We start from the raw sequence: 17574 nt of genomic DNA on the forward strand, positions 1-17574 counted from the left end.
TCTAAGGCTCACTGTAAACAAAACCTTAACCGTAATCCTCATCCTATCCATACCTAATCCTAACCCTCATTCTCAGCCTAGCCGTAACCCAAATCCTCACCCTCACCCTAAACCTAATGCTAACCCTAAACTTCACCCTCACCCTAAACCTCACTCTCACCCTAATGCTAACCCTAACCCTAACCCTCACCCTCACCCTAACCCTCACACTCACCCTAACCCTAACCCTAAACCTAATCCTCACACTAAACCTATCCGTAACCATAACCTTCATCCTAAAACTCACACTAATCCTAACCCTAAACCCTAACCCTCACCCTCACCCAAAACCTAATTCTAACCCTAACCCTCACCCTCACCCTAACCCTCACCCTAACCCTTACCCTCACCCTACACCTAACCCTCACCCTCACCCTAAAACTCACCCTTACCCTATCCCTCACCCTAAATCTCACCCTAACCTAATCCTAACCTTCACCTTAAACCTAATCCTAACACTAAGACTAACCATAATCCTAATGCTCACTCTAATCCTCAGGCCAACACTAAACCTGAGCCTACCCCTCACCCTCACCCTTACCCTCACCATAACCCTTACCCTCACCCTAACACTAACCCTAACCCTATCCCTCACCCTAACCCTAATCCTAACCCCACACTTCAGCCTAATCCTCATCCTAAACCTTAAACTAAACCTAAACCCCAATCTAAACCTAAAGATCACACTAACCCTAACCCTCACCCTCACACTCATCCTAACGTTGAACCCTCACGCTAACCCTCATCCTAACATATACCCTCACCCTAACCCTAACCCTAACCCACACCCTAACCCTTACTTTAGCCATAACCCTCTCCCTAAAGCTCACTCTCACACTAAACCTCACCCTAAACATTACCATCACCCTAACCTTAATCCTAACCCTAACTCTAATCCTAACACTCACCCTAACCCTAACCCTCACCCTTACCCTCACACTCAACATAACCCGAACCCTAACCCTCACCCTAATGCTAACCCTAACCCTAAACCTCACCCTCACCCTAACCCTCAACCTCACCCTAACCCTCAACCTTTCTCTTAATATCACCCTAACACTAACACTCATCCTAAACCTAACCCTAAACCTAAGCCTAATGCTAATCCTAAACTTAACCCTCACCCTAACCCTCTCCCTCACCATAAACCTAACCCTAACCCTCACCCTAATGGTAACCCTAACCCTAAACCTAACCCTCACAGACACCCTAACCCTCACCCAAACACTAAGCCTCACACTCAACCTAACCCTCACCCTAACCCTAACCCTAAACCTTATCCTAATGCAAATCCTAACCCTAAACCTCACCCTAATCCTAACCCTCACCCACACCCACACCCTAACCCTAAACATTACCCTAAACCTATTCCTCACACTAACCCTAACCCTAACCATAACCTTCATCCTAAAACTCACACTAATCCTATCACCCTAATCCTAACTCTCACCCTCAACCTAATCCTAAACCTAACCCTAACCCTCACCCTCACCCTATCCCTCAATCTAACCCTTTCCCTCACCCTAACACTAAACATAACAAGCACACTAAACATAACCCTCACCCTAATCCTAACCCTACACCTCTGCCTAATGCTCACCCTAACCCTAACCCTAACCCTAATCCTCACCCTATGCCTAAACCTAACCCTAACCCTCACCGTCATCCTAGCCCTCACCCTAACCCTAAACCTAACACAAACCTTCACCCTCACCCTAAACAAAATGCTAACCCTAACCTTCACCCTCAACCTAACCCTCACCCTAACCCTTACCCTCAATATAAACCTAACCCTACCCTCACGCTACAAATCACCCTAACCCTAACCCTCACTCTAAACCTCACCCTAACCCTAATCCTAACCCTCACCCTAACCCTCAACCTAAACCTAATCCTAACACTAACACTAACCATAATCCTAATGCTCACCCGAATTCTCAGGACAACCCTAACCTTAACCCTACCCCTCCACCTCCCCCTTACCCTCACCCTATCCCTTACCCTCACCCTTACCCTAACCCTAACCCTAACGCTATCCCTCACCATAAACCTAAGCCTAAAACCACCTCTCACCCTAATCCTCATCCTAATCCTAAACCTAAACCTAAACCCCACCCTAACCATAAAGATCACCCTAACCGAAACCCTCACACTCACACTCACACTCAGCCTAACCCTAACCCTCACCCTAACGATAACCCTCACCCTAACCCTCACCTTAACACGTACCCTCACCCTAACCCTAACCCTAACCCTAACCCTAACCCTCACCATAAACCTAACCCTAACTGTCACTCTCACCCTAACGCTCACATTCACCCTCGCCATCACCCTCAGCCTATACCTCACCATAACGCTTATCCTCACCCTAACTCTAACCCTAATCCTCACACTAACCCTAACCCTAATCCTCACCATAAACCTAACCCTAAACCTCACTCTCTCCCTAACCCTAACCCTCACCCTCAGCATAACACTAACCCTAACCCTAATCCTAACCCTCACCCTCAACCTAAACCTAAACCTCACCCTCACCATCACCCTAACCCTAAACCTAACCCTATCTCTAACCCTCATCCTAACCCAGACCCTCACCCTAACCCTCACCCTAACACATACCCTCACCCTAAACCTGACCCTAACCCTCACTCTAATCCTCACCCGAAACCTAACCCTCTCCCTAAACCTCACCCTCAACCTAAACCTCATCATAACCTTTGCCCTCACCCTAACCCTAACCATCAACCTACCCCTCACCTGAATCCTCACCCTAACCCTAACCCTCAACCTAACCCGAACCCTAACCCGAACCCTAATGCTAATCCTAACCCTAAACCTCACCCTCACTCTAATCCTCAACCTCACCCTTACCCTCACCCTTTCCCTAAATATCACCCTAACACTAACACTCAACCTAACCCTAACCTTAACCCTAACCCTATGCCTTACCCTCACCAACACCCTCACCCTAAGCCTAACCCTTAACCTAACCCTAATGCTAAACCTAACCCTTTCCCTCAACCTCACGCTAACCCTAATGCTAACCCTAACCTTAACCCTCACCCTAACTCTCACCCTCAACATAACCCTAACCCTAACCCTCACCTTAATGCTAACCCTAACCCTAAACCTCACCCTCATCCTAAACTTCACCGTCACACTAACCCTCACACAAACCCTAACCGTCACACTCACCCTAACCCTCACCCTAACCGTAACCCTACCTCTCACCCTAATAACTAACCCTGACTCTATGCCTCACCCACACCATCACCCTCACCCTAACCTAACGCTAAACCTAACCGTAATGCTAAACCTAACCCTCTCCCTCACCCTCACACTAACCCTAATGCTAAGGCTAATCTTAACCCTCACCCTAACCCTCACCCTCAACATAACCCTAACCCTAACCCTCACACTAATGCTAACCCTAACCCTAAACCTCACCCTCACCCTAAACCTCACCCTCACCCTAAACCTCACCCTCATCCTAACCCTCACCCAGACCCTAACCCTCACCGTCACCCAAACCCTCAACCAAACCCTAACCCTCACCCTAACCCTGACCCTAAGCCTAACCCTAACCCTCACCCTAATGCTAAACTTACCCTAAACCTTACCCTAACCCTAACCCTCACCCTCACCCTAACCATAACCATAAACCTAACCCTAAACCTAATCCTCACACTAACCCTAAACCTTACCATAAATTTCATCCTAAAACTCACAATAATCCAAACCCTAAAACCTAACCTCACCCTAACCCTAACTCTTAACCTCACCCTAATATTAAACCTAACCCTAACCCGGACCCTAACCCTAACCCTAACCCTAATGCTAACCCTAACCCTCAACCTCACCCTAACACTTACCCTCACCCTAACCCTAAACCTAACAATCACACTAAACCTAACCCTCACCCTAACCCTAACCCTACGCCTCTGCCTAATGCGCACCCTAACACTAACCCTAACCCTAATCCTCACCCTATCCCAAAACCTAACCCTAACCCTTACTGTCAGCCTAGCCCTCACCGTAACACTAACCCTAACACTAAACCTCACGCTAACCCTAACCCTAAAATGAACGCTAACACTTACCCTCACCCTAACCCTAACACTAAAGATCACCGTAATTCTAAACCTCACCCTCAGCCTCATTTTCATCCTCACCCTCAGACTAACCCTAACCGTAAAACTAATCCTAACCCTCACCCTCACCCTCACACTAACCCTTACCTTAAACCTCACCATCAACCTCAGCCTAACTCTAAACCTATACCTAACACTCACCCTAACGCTAACCCTCTCCCTAAATCTCACCCTCACCCTAATCCTCATAATAACCCTTACCCTCACCCTAACTCTAACCCTAATCCTCACACTAATCCTAACCCTAATCCTCACCCGAAACCTAAACCTAACCCTCACTCTCACCCTAACCGTAAAACTTACCCTCACACTCACCCTCAGCCTAACCCTAACCCTAACACTAATCCTAACCATGAACCTCACCCTCACCCTCACAGTCACCCTAACCCTAACCCTAACCCTATCCTTAACCCTCATCCTAACCTTAACCCTCACCCTAACCCTCAACCTAAAACATACCCTCACCCTAATCCTAACCCTAACCCTCATTATAACCCTCACACTAAACCTAACCCTCTCCCTAAACCTCACCTTCACGCTAAACCTCATCCTAACCTTTACCCTCACCAAAAACCTCACCCTAAACCTACCCCTCACCCAAACCTGAACCCTAACCCTAACTCTCAACCTAACCCTAAACTAACCCTAACCCTCACTCTCACCCTAGCCCTCATCCTAACCCTAATCCTAAACCTAACCCTCACCCTAAACCTAACGCTCACCCTCAACCTTACCCACATCCTCACCTTAACCCTCACTCTAACCCTAACCCTCATCCTAACCATAACCCTAACCCTAACACCAACCCTCACCCTAACCCCCACCATAACCCTAAACCTAACCCTAACCCTCATGCTCACACTAATAATAACCCTAAACCTCACCCTCACCCTAAACCTAATAATAACCCTAACCTTCAACCTCACCCTATCCCTCAACCTAACCCTTTCCCTCACCCTAATCCTAACCCTCAACCTCACCCTAACCCTAACACTAACCTTAACCATAACCTTAATCCTCACACTAACCCTAACCCTAAAACTGACCCTTTGCCTCAACCTCACCATCACCCTCACCCTAAATTTAACACTAAAGCTAACCCTAACCCTCTCACTCACCCTCACCCTAAACCTAATAATAACCCTAACCTTAACCCTCACCCTAACCCTCACCCTCAACATAACCCTAACTCTAAACCTCACCCTAATGCTAACCCTAACCCTAAACTTCACCCTCACCCTAACCCTCACCGTCACCCTAACCCTACACAAACCCTAACCCTCACACTCACCTTAACTCTCACCCTAACAGTAACCCTAACCCTCACCCTAATGCTAACCCTAACCCTAACCCTAACCCTAACCCTAACCCTAACACTCACGCTCAACATAACCCTAACCATAACCCTAATCCTAAACTTAATCCTCGCACTAACCTTAACCCTAACCATAACCTTCATCCTAATACTCACACTAATCCTAACCCTAAACCTTAACCTCACCCTAAACCTAACTCTCACCCTCACCCAAGTATTAAACCTAACCATAACCCTCACGTTAACCCTAATCCTAACCCTAATGCTTACCCTAACCCTCACCCTCACCCTATCCCTCACCCTAACCCTTACAGTCACCCTAACCCTAAACCTAACAATCACACTAAACCTAACCCTCACCCTAACCCTAACCCTACCCCTCTGACTGATGCTCACCCTAACCCTAACCCTAATCCTCACCCTATCCCAAAACCTAACCCTAACCCTCACCGTCAGCCTGGCCCTCAGCCTAACCCTAACCCTAAACCTAATACTACACTTCACCCTCACCCTCACAAAAACCTTAACCCTAACCCTCACCCACACCCTCAGCCTAACTCTAAAGCAATACCTAAACCTCACCCTAAGCCTAACACTCCCCCTAACCCTCACCTCAACCTAATACTCATCCCTCACCATAACTCTATACCTAATCCTCACAATAACCCTAACCCTAACCCTCACCCTAAACCTAACCCTAACCCTCACTCTCACTCTAACCTTAACCCTCACCATCACCCTCACCCTCAGCCTAACCCTAACCCTAATCCTAACCATGAACCTCACCCTCACGCTGAACCTAACCCTAAACCTCACTCTCACCCTCACCGTCACCCTAACCCTAACCCTAACCCTATCCCTAACCCTCATTATAACCCTAACCCTCACCCTAACCCTAACCCTAACACATACCCTCACACTAATCCTAACCCTTACACTCATTCTAACCCTCACCCTAACCCTAACCCTCTCCCTAAACCTCACACTCACCCAAAACCTCAACCTAACATTTACCCTCACCCTAACCCTAACCCTAAACCTACCCCTAACCCGAACCCACACCCTAACCCTAATCCTCAACGTAACCCTAATCCTAACCCTAAACCTAACTCTCACCCTAGCCCTTATCCTAACCCTAATCCTAATCCTACCCCTCACCCTAAACCTAAACCTCACCCTCAATCTTACATTCATCCTCCCCTTAACCCTCACTCTAACCCTAACCCTCATCCTAACCATAACCCTAACCCTAACACCAACCCTCACCCTAACCCCCACCATAACCCTAAACCTAACCCTAACCCTCACGTTAACACTAACAATAACCCTAACCCTCATACTCACACTAAAACTAATTCTAACCCTAACCTTCAACCTCACCCTAACCCTCACCCTAACCATTTCCCTCACCCTAAACCTAACCCTCCCACCCTCACCGTAACACTAACCCTAACCTTAACCATAACCCTAATCCTCACACTAACTCTAACCATAACCATAACCTTCATCCTAACCCTCACCCTAATTCTAACCCTTAACCCTACACTCACCCTCACCCTAACCCTAAACCTCACCCTCACACTCACGCTAATCCTAAACCTAACCCTAAACCTAAAGCTCAACCTCACCCTAAACCTAACTCTAACCCTAACCCTCACACTAAACCTAACCCTAAACCTAAACCTCACACTAACCCTAACCCTAACCCTAATATTAAACATAACGCTCACCCTCTCCTAACCCTCACCCTAAACGTAATCCTATACCTACCCCTCACCCGAACCCTCACCCTAACCCTAACTCTGAACCTAAACCTAATCCTAACCCTAACCCTCACTCTCACCCTAGCCCTCATCCTAAAACTAATCCTAACCCTACCCCTCACCATAAACCTACCTCTCACCCTCACCCTTACCCTCATCCTCAACTTAACCCTCAACCTCACCCTAACCCTCATCCTAAACATAACCCTAACCCTAACCCCACCCTCACCCTAACCCCCACCATCACCCTAAACGTAATACTAACCCTCAACCTAACACTAACAATAACCCTAACCCTCACCGTCACCCTAACCCTAAACCTCACCCTCACACTCACCCTAATCCTAAACCTAACCCTAACCCTGAACCTCAACCTCACCCTAACCCTAACCCTAACACTCACCCTAACACTAAACCTAAACCTAAACCTCACACTAACCCTAACCCTAAACCTAATGTTAACCCTAACGAGCACCCTTACCACAACCCTCACCCTAACCCTAATAATAACCCTCACCCTAACCCTAACCCTAACCCTCACCCTCACCCTAACCCTAACAATAACCCTAACCCTAATCCTCACACTAACCCTAACCCTAACCCTTACCTTCATCCAAAAACTCACACTAATCCTAACCCTAAACCCTACCTTCATCATCAACCTAACCCTAACTCTCACCCTCAGCCTAATTCTAATCCTAAACCTAACCCTCACCCTAACCCTAACCCTAACCCTAATGCTAACCCTAACCCTCACCCTCACCGTATCCCTCACCCTAACCCGTTTACTCACCCTAACCCTAACCCTAAAATCTCCCTAAACATAACACTCACCCTAATCCTAACCCTAACCCTCTGCCTAATGCTCACCCTGACCCTATCCCTAAATCTAATCCTCAACCTATCCCTAAACCTAACCCTAACCTTCACCCTCAGCCTAGCCCTCAACGTAACCCTAACCCTAACACTAACCCTCACCCTAACACTAAATCTAATGCTAACCCTAACTTTCACCCTCACCCTAACCCTCACTCTAAAGCTTACCCTCACCCTAAACCTCACCCACACCCTCATGCTACAACTCACCCTCACCCTAACCCTCACCCTAACATTTACCCTCATGCTCACCCAACCCTCACACTAACCCTAAAACTCAAACTAAACATAAACCTAACCCTCAAACTCACACTAACCCTAACCCTAATCCTAACCCTAAAACTCATCTTCACCCTTTCTCTTACCCAAACCCTAACAATAACCCTATTCCTAACCCTAATCCTAACCCTCATCCTCACCCTCACCCCAACCCTAACCCTAACCCTCACCCTAACCCTAACCCTCACCCTAAACTTAAACTAACCCTGACCCTTACCCTCACCCTAACCCTAACCAGAACCGTAACCCTCACCCTAACCCTAACCCTAATGCTAACCCTAAAGCTCAAACGTACCCTAACCCTCACCCTAATCCTAACCCTTCCCCGATACCTAACCCTAAACCTAACCCTCACACTAAACCTAACCCTCACCCTCACCCTAAATCTAACCCTAACAATAACCCTAACCCTAACCCTAAACCTAACCCTCACCCTCACTCTAATGCTAACCCTATCCCTAATAATAACCGTATTCCTAACCGTAATCCTAACCCTCATCCTCACCCTCACCCTAACACTAACCCTAACAATAAACCTAACACTAACCCTAACCCTAACCCTCACACAAACCCTAACCTAACCCTAACCCTAACCCTTACCCTCACCCTAACCCTAACACTCACACTAACCCTAAACCAACCTTAACCCTAACCCTCACCCTAACCCTAGTCCCAACACCACACCTCAACCTAATCCTCATCCTAAATCTAAACCTAAACCTCACCCTAAAACTTACCCTCACCCTAACCCTCTCCCTAACCCTCACCCTCAACATAACCCGAACCCTAACCCTCACCCTAATGCTAACCCTTACCCTAAACCTCTCCCTCACCCTAACCCTAACCTCACCCTAACCCTCACCCTTTCCCTAAATACCCTAACACTCACACTCACCCTAACCATAACCCTAACCCTGACCCTATGCCTCACCCTCAACATCACCCTCACCCTAAGCCTAACCCTAAAACGAACCCTAATGCTAAACCTTAGCCTCTCCCTCACCCTCACGCTAACCCTAATGCTAACCCTTAACTTAACCCTCACCCTAACCCTCACCTTCAACATAACCCTAACCCTAACCCTCACCATTATGCTAACCCTAACCCTAACCCTCACCCTCACCTTAAGCCTCACCGTCAACCTAGCCCTCACCCAAATCCTAACCCTCACACTCAACCTAACCCTCACCCTAACCCTAACACTCACCCTAATGCTAATATTAACCCTAACCCTCAAACTAACCATAACCTTACACTAAGAATCACCCTTTCCCTAAATATCACCCTAACACTAACACTCAACCTAACCCTAAACCTAACCCTGACCCTATGCCTCACCCTCACCATCACCCTAACCCTAACCTAACCCTAAACCTAACAGAGTGCTAAACCTAACCCTCTCCCTCACCATCACACTAAACCTAATGCTAACCCTAATCTTAACCCTCACCCTCAACATAACCCTAACCCTAACCCTCACCCTAATACTAACCTTAACCCTACACATCACCCTCACCCTAAACCTCACCGTCACCCTAACCCTCACCAAACCCTAACCCTCACACTCACCCTAACCAAAATACTAACCCTCATCCTAATCCTAACCCTAACCCTAAACCTCAACCTAACCCTAACCCTCACCTTCACCCTAACCCTAACCATAACCCTAACCGTATATCTAATCCTCGCACTAACCCTAACCATAACATTCATCCTAAAACTCCCACTAATCCTACCAATAAACCCAAACCTCACCCTAACCCTAACTCTCACCCTCACCCTAATAGTAACCCTAACCCTAACACTCACCCTAATCCTAAACCAAACCCTAATGCTAACCCTAACCCTCACCCTCACCATATCCCTCACACTAATCCTTACCCTCCCCCTAACCCTAAACCTAACAATCAAACTAAACCTCAACCTCACCCTAACCCTAAAACTAACACTCACACTAACCCTAACCCTCACTCTAACCCTAACCCTACCCCTCAGCCTAACCCTCATCCTTACCCTAAACCTAACCCTAACCCTCACCCTAACCCTAACCCTAAACGTCAACATAACACTAACCCTCACCCTCACCCTCACCATCAGCCTAAACCTAATCCTAACCCTCATCGTCACCCTGACCCTCACAGTAACCCTCACCCTAACCCTCATCCTCACACCAACCCTATCCATAACCCTCACCCTAACCCTCACCCTAACACTCACCCTCACCCTTACCCTAACCCTAACCCTCACCCTAACCCTCAACATAACCCTAACCCTCTCCATAACACTCACCCTCACCCTAAACCGCACCCTAACCCTTGCCCTCCTTCTAACCCAAATCCTAACCCTAACCCTAATCCCCACACTAACCCTAATCCTCACACTAACCCTAACCTTAACCTTCACCTTAACCCTCACCCTCAAACTCACCCTAACCCTAACCCTAACCCTCACCCTAAAGCTTACCCTAACCCTAACCCTCACCGTCATCCTCACCTTCACCATCAACCTAAACCTCACCCACACTCTAACCCTCACACTCACCCGAACAATCACCCTATTCCTAACCGTCAATCTCACCCTAAATATCACCCTAACATTAACCCTCACTGTAACCCTATCCCCTCACCCTCACCCTCACCCTCAGAGTAACCATAATTCTAACACTCACCCTCACCCTCACCCTAACCCTAACCCTAAGCCTAACCCTCACATTCAACGTAACCCTCACCCTAACCCTCACCCTTAACCTAGCCCTTACCCTAACCCTAATTCTAAACCTCACCCTCACCCTCACATTCACCCTCACCCTAAACATCAACCTAAACCTCTCCCTCACCCTCAGAATAACCCTACCCCTACCCCTAAAACAACCCTCACCCTCACCTCTCCCTAACCCTAACGCTAACAATAACCCTAACCCTAAACCTAAACCTCACCCTCACCTTCACCCTCACCCTCACCCTAACCCTAAGTCTCACCCTCAGCCAAGCCCTAACCTTAACACTAACCCTAATCTTAACCCTCACCCACACCCTAACCCTAATGCTAACCCTAATATTCACACTCACCCTAACCGTCACCCTAACCCTTACCCTCTCCCTAAACCTAACCCTCACCATAACCCTCACCCTAACTCTCAACCTAATCTAACCTTCTCGCTAAACCTCATCCACACCCTAAACCTGACCCTAACTCTTACCCTCATCCTAACCCTAACCCTAGCCTAATCTTCAGACTAAACCTAACCCTAACCCTAACCCTCACCCTAACCCTTACCCTTACCCTAACCCTAACAATATCCCTCACCCCAATGGTAACCCTAACCCTAACCCTCACCCTAACCCTCACAGTCGCCCCGAAACTCACCATCACCCTAATCCTCACTCACACCCTAACATTCACACTCACCCTTACCCTCACCCTCACCCTAACCCTCACCATAAACCTTAGCCTAACACTAACCATCACCCAAACCCTAACCAAAACCCTCTCCCTACGCCTTAACCTCACCATCACCCTCACACTATGACTAACCCTAAACATAAACCTAATCCTAAACTAACCCTCGCCCTCACCCTCACGCTAAACCTAACGCTAACACAAACCCTAATGTCAACAATAAACCTAACCCTAACCCTCACCCTCACCCTCAGCATAAACCTAACACTAACCCTCACCCTAACCATAACCATAACCCTCGCCCTAACCATAAACCTAACCCTAACCCGAACCCGAACCCTAACCCGAACCCTAAACCTAACTTTCACCCTAACACTCACGCTAAGCCTAACCCTCACTCTCACCCTAAGCCTCACCCTAAACCTTACCCTAAACCTAACCCTAACATTAAGACTAACCCTCACCCTAAACATAACCCTCACAATAACCCTAACCATCACCCTAACCCTCACCCTAACCCTAACCCTCACCCTAACCCTCACCCTCACCATAAACATCACCCTAACCCTAACCCTCACCCTAACGCTGACCCTCACACTCACCCTAACCCGAACCCTAACAATAAACCTAACATTAACCCTAACTGTAACACTCACACTCAAACTGTTCTTCACACTAACCCTCAAACTCACCCTAACCCTGACAATAACCCTAACCCTAACTCTAACCCTAAATCTCTCCCTCACCCTAACCCTAACCCTCACCCAAACCCTAACACTAACCCTCAACCAAACCCTAACCCTCAACCTAATACTACCGCTAACCCTAACCCTAACCCTACCCCTAACCCTCACACTCACCTCAGCCCTCACCTTAACTGTAAACCTAAACCTTACCCTCACCCTCACCCTAAATGTCACCCTGAACCTTACCATCATGCTAACCCTAATCCTAAACCTAACCCTCACACTAAACATAACACCCATCCTAACCCTAACCCTAACCCTAATAATAACCCTAACCCTAACCCTAAACCTTACCCTCAGCCTCACCCTACCCCTAAACTTAACCCTAAAAATAATCCTATCCCTAACGCTAAATCTAAGCCTCACCCTCCCTCGAACCCTAACCCCAATCCTAACCCTAACAATAACCTGAACCCTAAACCTAACTCTCCCCCTAACCCTAACCCTATCCACACCCATTAGACTAATACTCATCCTAAACCTAAACCTAAACCTAAACCTCACCATAACCCTAAATGTCACCCTAACCCTAACACTCACCCTCATCCTAATCCTAACACTAAGCTTAATCCTAACCCTTAAACTCACCCTCACCTTCCCTCTAACCCTAACCCTAACCTTCATCCTCACCCCAAACCTAACAGTAAATCTCACCCAGCCCTCACCCTCACCCTGACCCTAACGTGCATACTGACCATAACCCTAACCCCAACCTTCACCCTAACCCCAACCATAACCCTAAACCTAACGTTAACCCTCACACTAAGGCTAACAATAACCCTAATCTTCATTCTCACCATAACCCTCACCTTGAGCCTAACCCTAATCCTAACTCTAATCCTAACCCTCAACCTCACCTCACCCTCAACCTAACCCTAACCTTATCCCTAACCCTAAACCTAACCGTACCACTCACCCTAACACTAACAATAACCCTAACCCTCAACCTCACCCTAACCCTCACCCTCACCCTGACCCTAATCCTAAACCTAACTCTAACCCTCACTCTAACACTAACCCTCAGCCAAACTTAAACCTAAACCTAATGCTAACGCTAAAGCTCACCCTTACCCTAATCCTCACCCTAACCCTTACCCTCACCCTCATACTAAACTTAACACTCACCATAAAGTTAACAGTAAACTTAACCCTAACCCTAAACCCTCACCCTAACCCTAACCCTAACCCTAACAATAATCCTATCCCTTACCCTAGTCCTAACCCTCATCCTCACCCTCACCCTCATCCTAACCCTAACCCTAATCCAAAAATTAACCCAAACCCTATCCCTAAGCATCACCTTAATCCTAAAGCTAACACGACCCCTCAGGCTAATACTCATCCTAAACCTAAACCTAAACCTCAACCTAACCCTAAACATCAACCTAACCCAAACCCGAACCCTCAACCTCACCCTCAGCCTATTTCTAACCCTAACCCTAATCCTAACCCTGAACCTCATCCTCACCCTCAATGTAACCCTAAACCTAACCCTCACCCTCATCCTCACCCTAACCCTAACCTTATCCCTAACCCTCACCCTAACCCTAACCCTCACCCTAATGCTAACCCTAACCCTAACCCTCACCCTCAACCTAACCCTCTCCGTCACCCTAACCCTCACTCACAACCTAACCCTCACACTCACCATAACACTCACACTTACCCTAACCCTCACCTTCACCCTAAATATCACCCTAACCCTAACCCTCATCCTAACCCTAACCCTAAGCCTCACCCTAAGCCTCACCCTCACCAAGACCCTCACAATAAGCCTAACCCTAAACCTAACCCTAATCCTAATCCTAACCCTCTCCCTCACCCGCATGGTAATCCTAATGCAAACCCTAAAGCTAACCCTCACCCTCACCCTAACCCTAATCCTAACCCTAACAATAACCCTAACCCTAACCCTATCACTAATCCTCACCCTCACCCTAAACCTAACCCTCACCTTCACCCTAACCCTAACACTCAACATAAGCCTCACCCTAACACTCACACTAACTATAGCCTCACTCTCACCCTAACCCTCAACCTAAACCTTACCGTAACTACAACCCTAAACCATACCCTCACCCTAATCCTAAGCCTAACCCTAATCCTCACCATCACCTTAAAGTAAACTTGACATTAACCGTAACAATAACCCTAACCTTAACCCTAACCCTATCCTTAACCCTCAACCTCACCCTAACCCGAACCCTCACCCTCAACATGACCCTAACACTAAACCAAACCCTCACACTAACACTCACCTAACTCTCACACTTAACCTAACCCTCACTCTCACACTAATACTCACACTAAAACTTACCATAACCCTAACACTAACCCTTACCCTGACGCTAAACCTAACCCTAACCCTAATCCTCACACTAACCGTAACCCTAAGCCTCATCCTCACCCTAAACCTAACCCTAACCCTCACCCTAATGCTAACTCTAACCCTAACACTCACCCTCACCCTAACCATCTCCATCACCCTAACCCTCAGCCACACCCTAACCCTCACACTAACGATAACCCTCACCCTCACCCTAACCCTCACACTCACCCTAATCCTAACCCTCACCCTAAGGCTAACCCTAACCCTCACCCTAACCCTCATCCTCACCAAGACCCTTACAATAAGCGTAACCATAAACCTAACCCTAATCCTAAACCTAACCCTCTCCCTCACGCTAATGCTAACCCTAAAGCTAACCCTAACCCTAAACCTCACCATAAATCTTACCCTCACCCTAACCCTAACCCTAACCTTCACCCTAATCCTAACCCTAACCCTCACCCTCACCCTAACCCTAACACTCAGCCTTACCCTCACCCTCAGCCTAACCCTAACCCTAACCCTAATCCTAACCTGAACCTCACCCTCACCCTGAACCTAACCCTGAAACTAACCCTCACCCTCATTGTCACCCCAACACTAAACCTCATCCTATTCCTAACCCTCATCCTAACCCTAACCCTCACCTTAACCCTCACAATAACACATACCCTCACCATAATCCTAACCCTATCCCTCACCCTAACCCAAACCCTCTCCCTAAACCTCACCCTCGCCCTAAACCTCACCCTAACCTTGACCCTCACCCTAACCCTAACCCTAATCCTACTACTTACCCGAACCTTCACCCTGACTCTAACCCTCAACCTAACCCTAACCCTAACCCTAACCCTCACCCTCACTCTAGCCCTCATCCTAACCCTAATCCTAACCCTAACCCTCACTCTAACCCTAACTCTCACCCTCAACCTAACCTTCAACCTCACCTTAACCCTCACCCTAACCCTAACACTCATCCTAGCCATAACCCTAACCCTGATCCCAACCCTCAACCTAACCCCCACCATAAACTTAAACCTAACCCTAACCCTCAGCCTAACACTTAAAATAACCATAACCCTCAACCTCACCCTACCCCTCACACTAAACCTAACCCTCACCCTAACCCTAACCCTAACACTAATCCTCACACTCACCCTAAACCTAACCTAATGCTTAGCCTCTCACTAACCCTAAACCTAACCCTGACCCTCACCCTAAACCTCACCGTCACACTAACCCTCACCCAAACTCTAACCCTTACACGCAACCTAACCCTCACCCTCACCATAAACCTCACCCTTTCCATAAATATCACCCTAAAACAAACCCTAATCCTAAACCTAAATCTATCCCTCACACTCAAGCTAACCCTAATGCTATCCCTAACCCTAACCCTCACCCTCATCCTAACCCTAACCCTAACCCTAACCCTAACAATAGCCCTAACCCTAAACTTAACCCTATCCTTCACCCTCACCCTGACCCTAAAAATAACCCTCACTCTCACCCTAACCCTAACACTAAACCAAACCCTCAAGGTAACACTCACACTAAACCTAACCCTCACTCTTACCCTAACCCTCACACTAAACTTTAACCTAGCCCTAAACCTATCCCTTACCCTCACCCTAACCCTAACCCTAACCCTAACCCTCACACTAAACATTACCCTAACCCTCACCCAAACCCTCACCCTAACCATCAGGCTCAACATAACCCTAACCCTCACCGTCACCCTAACCCTCACCCTTTCCTTAAATATCACCCTAAAACTAACCCTCAACCTAACACTAACCCTAAACCTAATCCTCACACTAACCCTAAACCTAACCCTAACCCTTAGCCTCCCACTTAACCTAAACCTAACACTCACCCTCACCCTAACCCTCACCGTCACCCTAACCCTCACCCAAACTCTAACCCTCACACTCACCCTAACCCTCACCCTCACCGTAACCCTCACCCTTTCCCTAAATATCACTCTAAAACTAACCCTCACCCTAATCCTAAACCTAACCCTGACCTTAAGCCTCACCATTACCATCACCCTCACCCCAAGCCTAACCCTAAACCTAACCCTAATCCTAAAACTAACCGTCTCCCCACCCTCAAGCCATCCCTAATGCTATCCCTAACCCTAACCCTCACCCTCACCCTAATCCTAACCCTAACCCTGACCCTAACCCTAACAATACCCCTAAACCTAACGCTAACCCTATCCTTAACCCTTACCCTGACCTTAACCCTAAACCTCACCCTCACCCTAACCATAACACTAAACCTTAGCTTAACCATAACCCTAACCCTTACCTTCACCCTAAACCTAAACCTAACCCTACGCCTCACACTAACCCTAACCCTAACCCTAATCCTTACCTAACCCTAAACCTAACCCTCACCTTCACCCTATACCTCACCCTAACCCTAACCGTCACCCTCACCCTAAACCTAATGCTAACCTTCACCCTCATCCTAACCCTCACCCTAAAATTTACCCTCTCCCTAAACCTAACCCTCACCCTCACCCTAAACCTCACCTTAACCCAAAACTAACCCTCACCCTAACACTCATACTAACCCTATACCTAACACTGACCCTAACCCTACCACTCACCCTGACCATCACGCTAACCCTAACCCTAACCCTACCCGTCACCCTCACGGTAACCCTCAC

The sequence above is a fragment of the Dipodomys merriami genome, unplaced genomic scaffold, assembly GCF_024711535.1.
Source record: "Dipodomys merriami isolate MVZ:Mamm:240054 unplaced genomic scaffold, mDipMer1.0.p SCAF_73, whole genome shotgun sequence".
NCBI lineage: Eukaryota > Metazoa > Chordata > Mammalia > Rodentia > Heteromyidae > Dipodomys > Dipodomys merriami.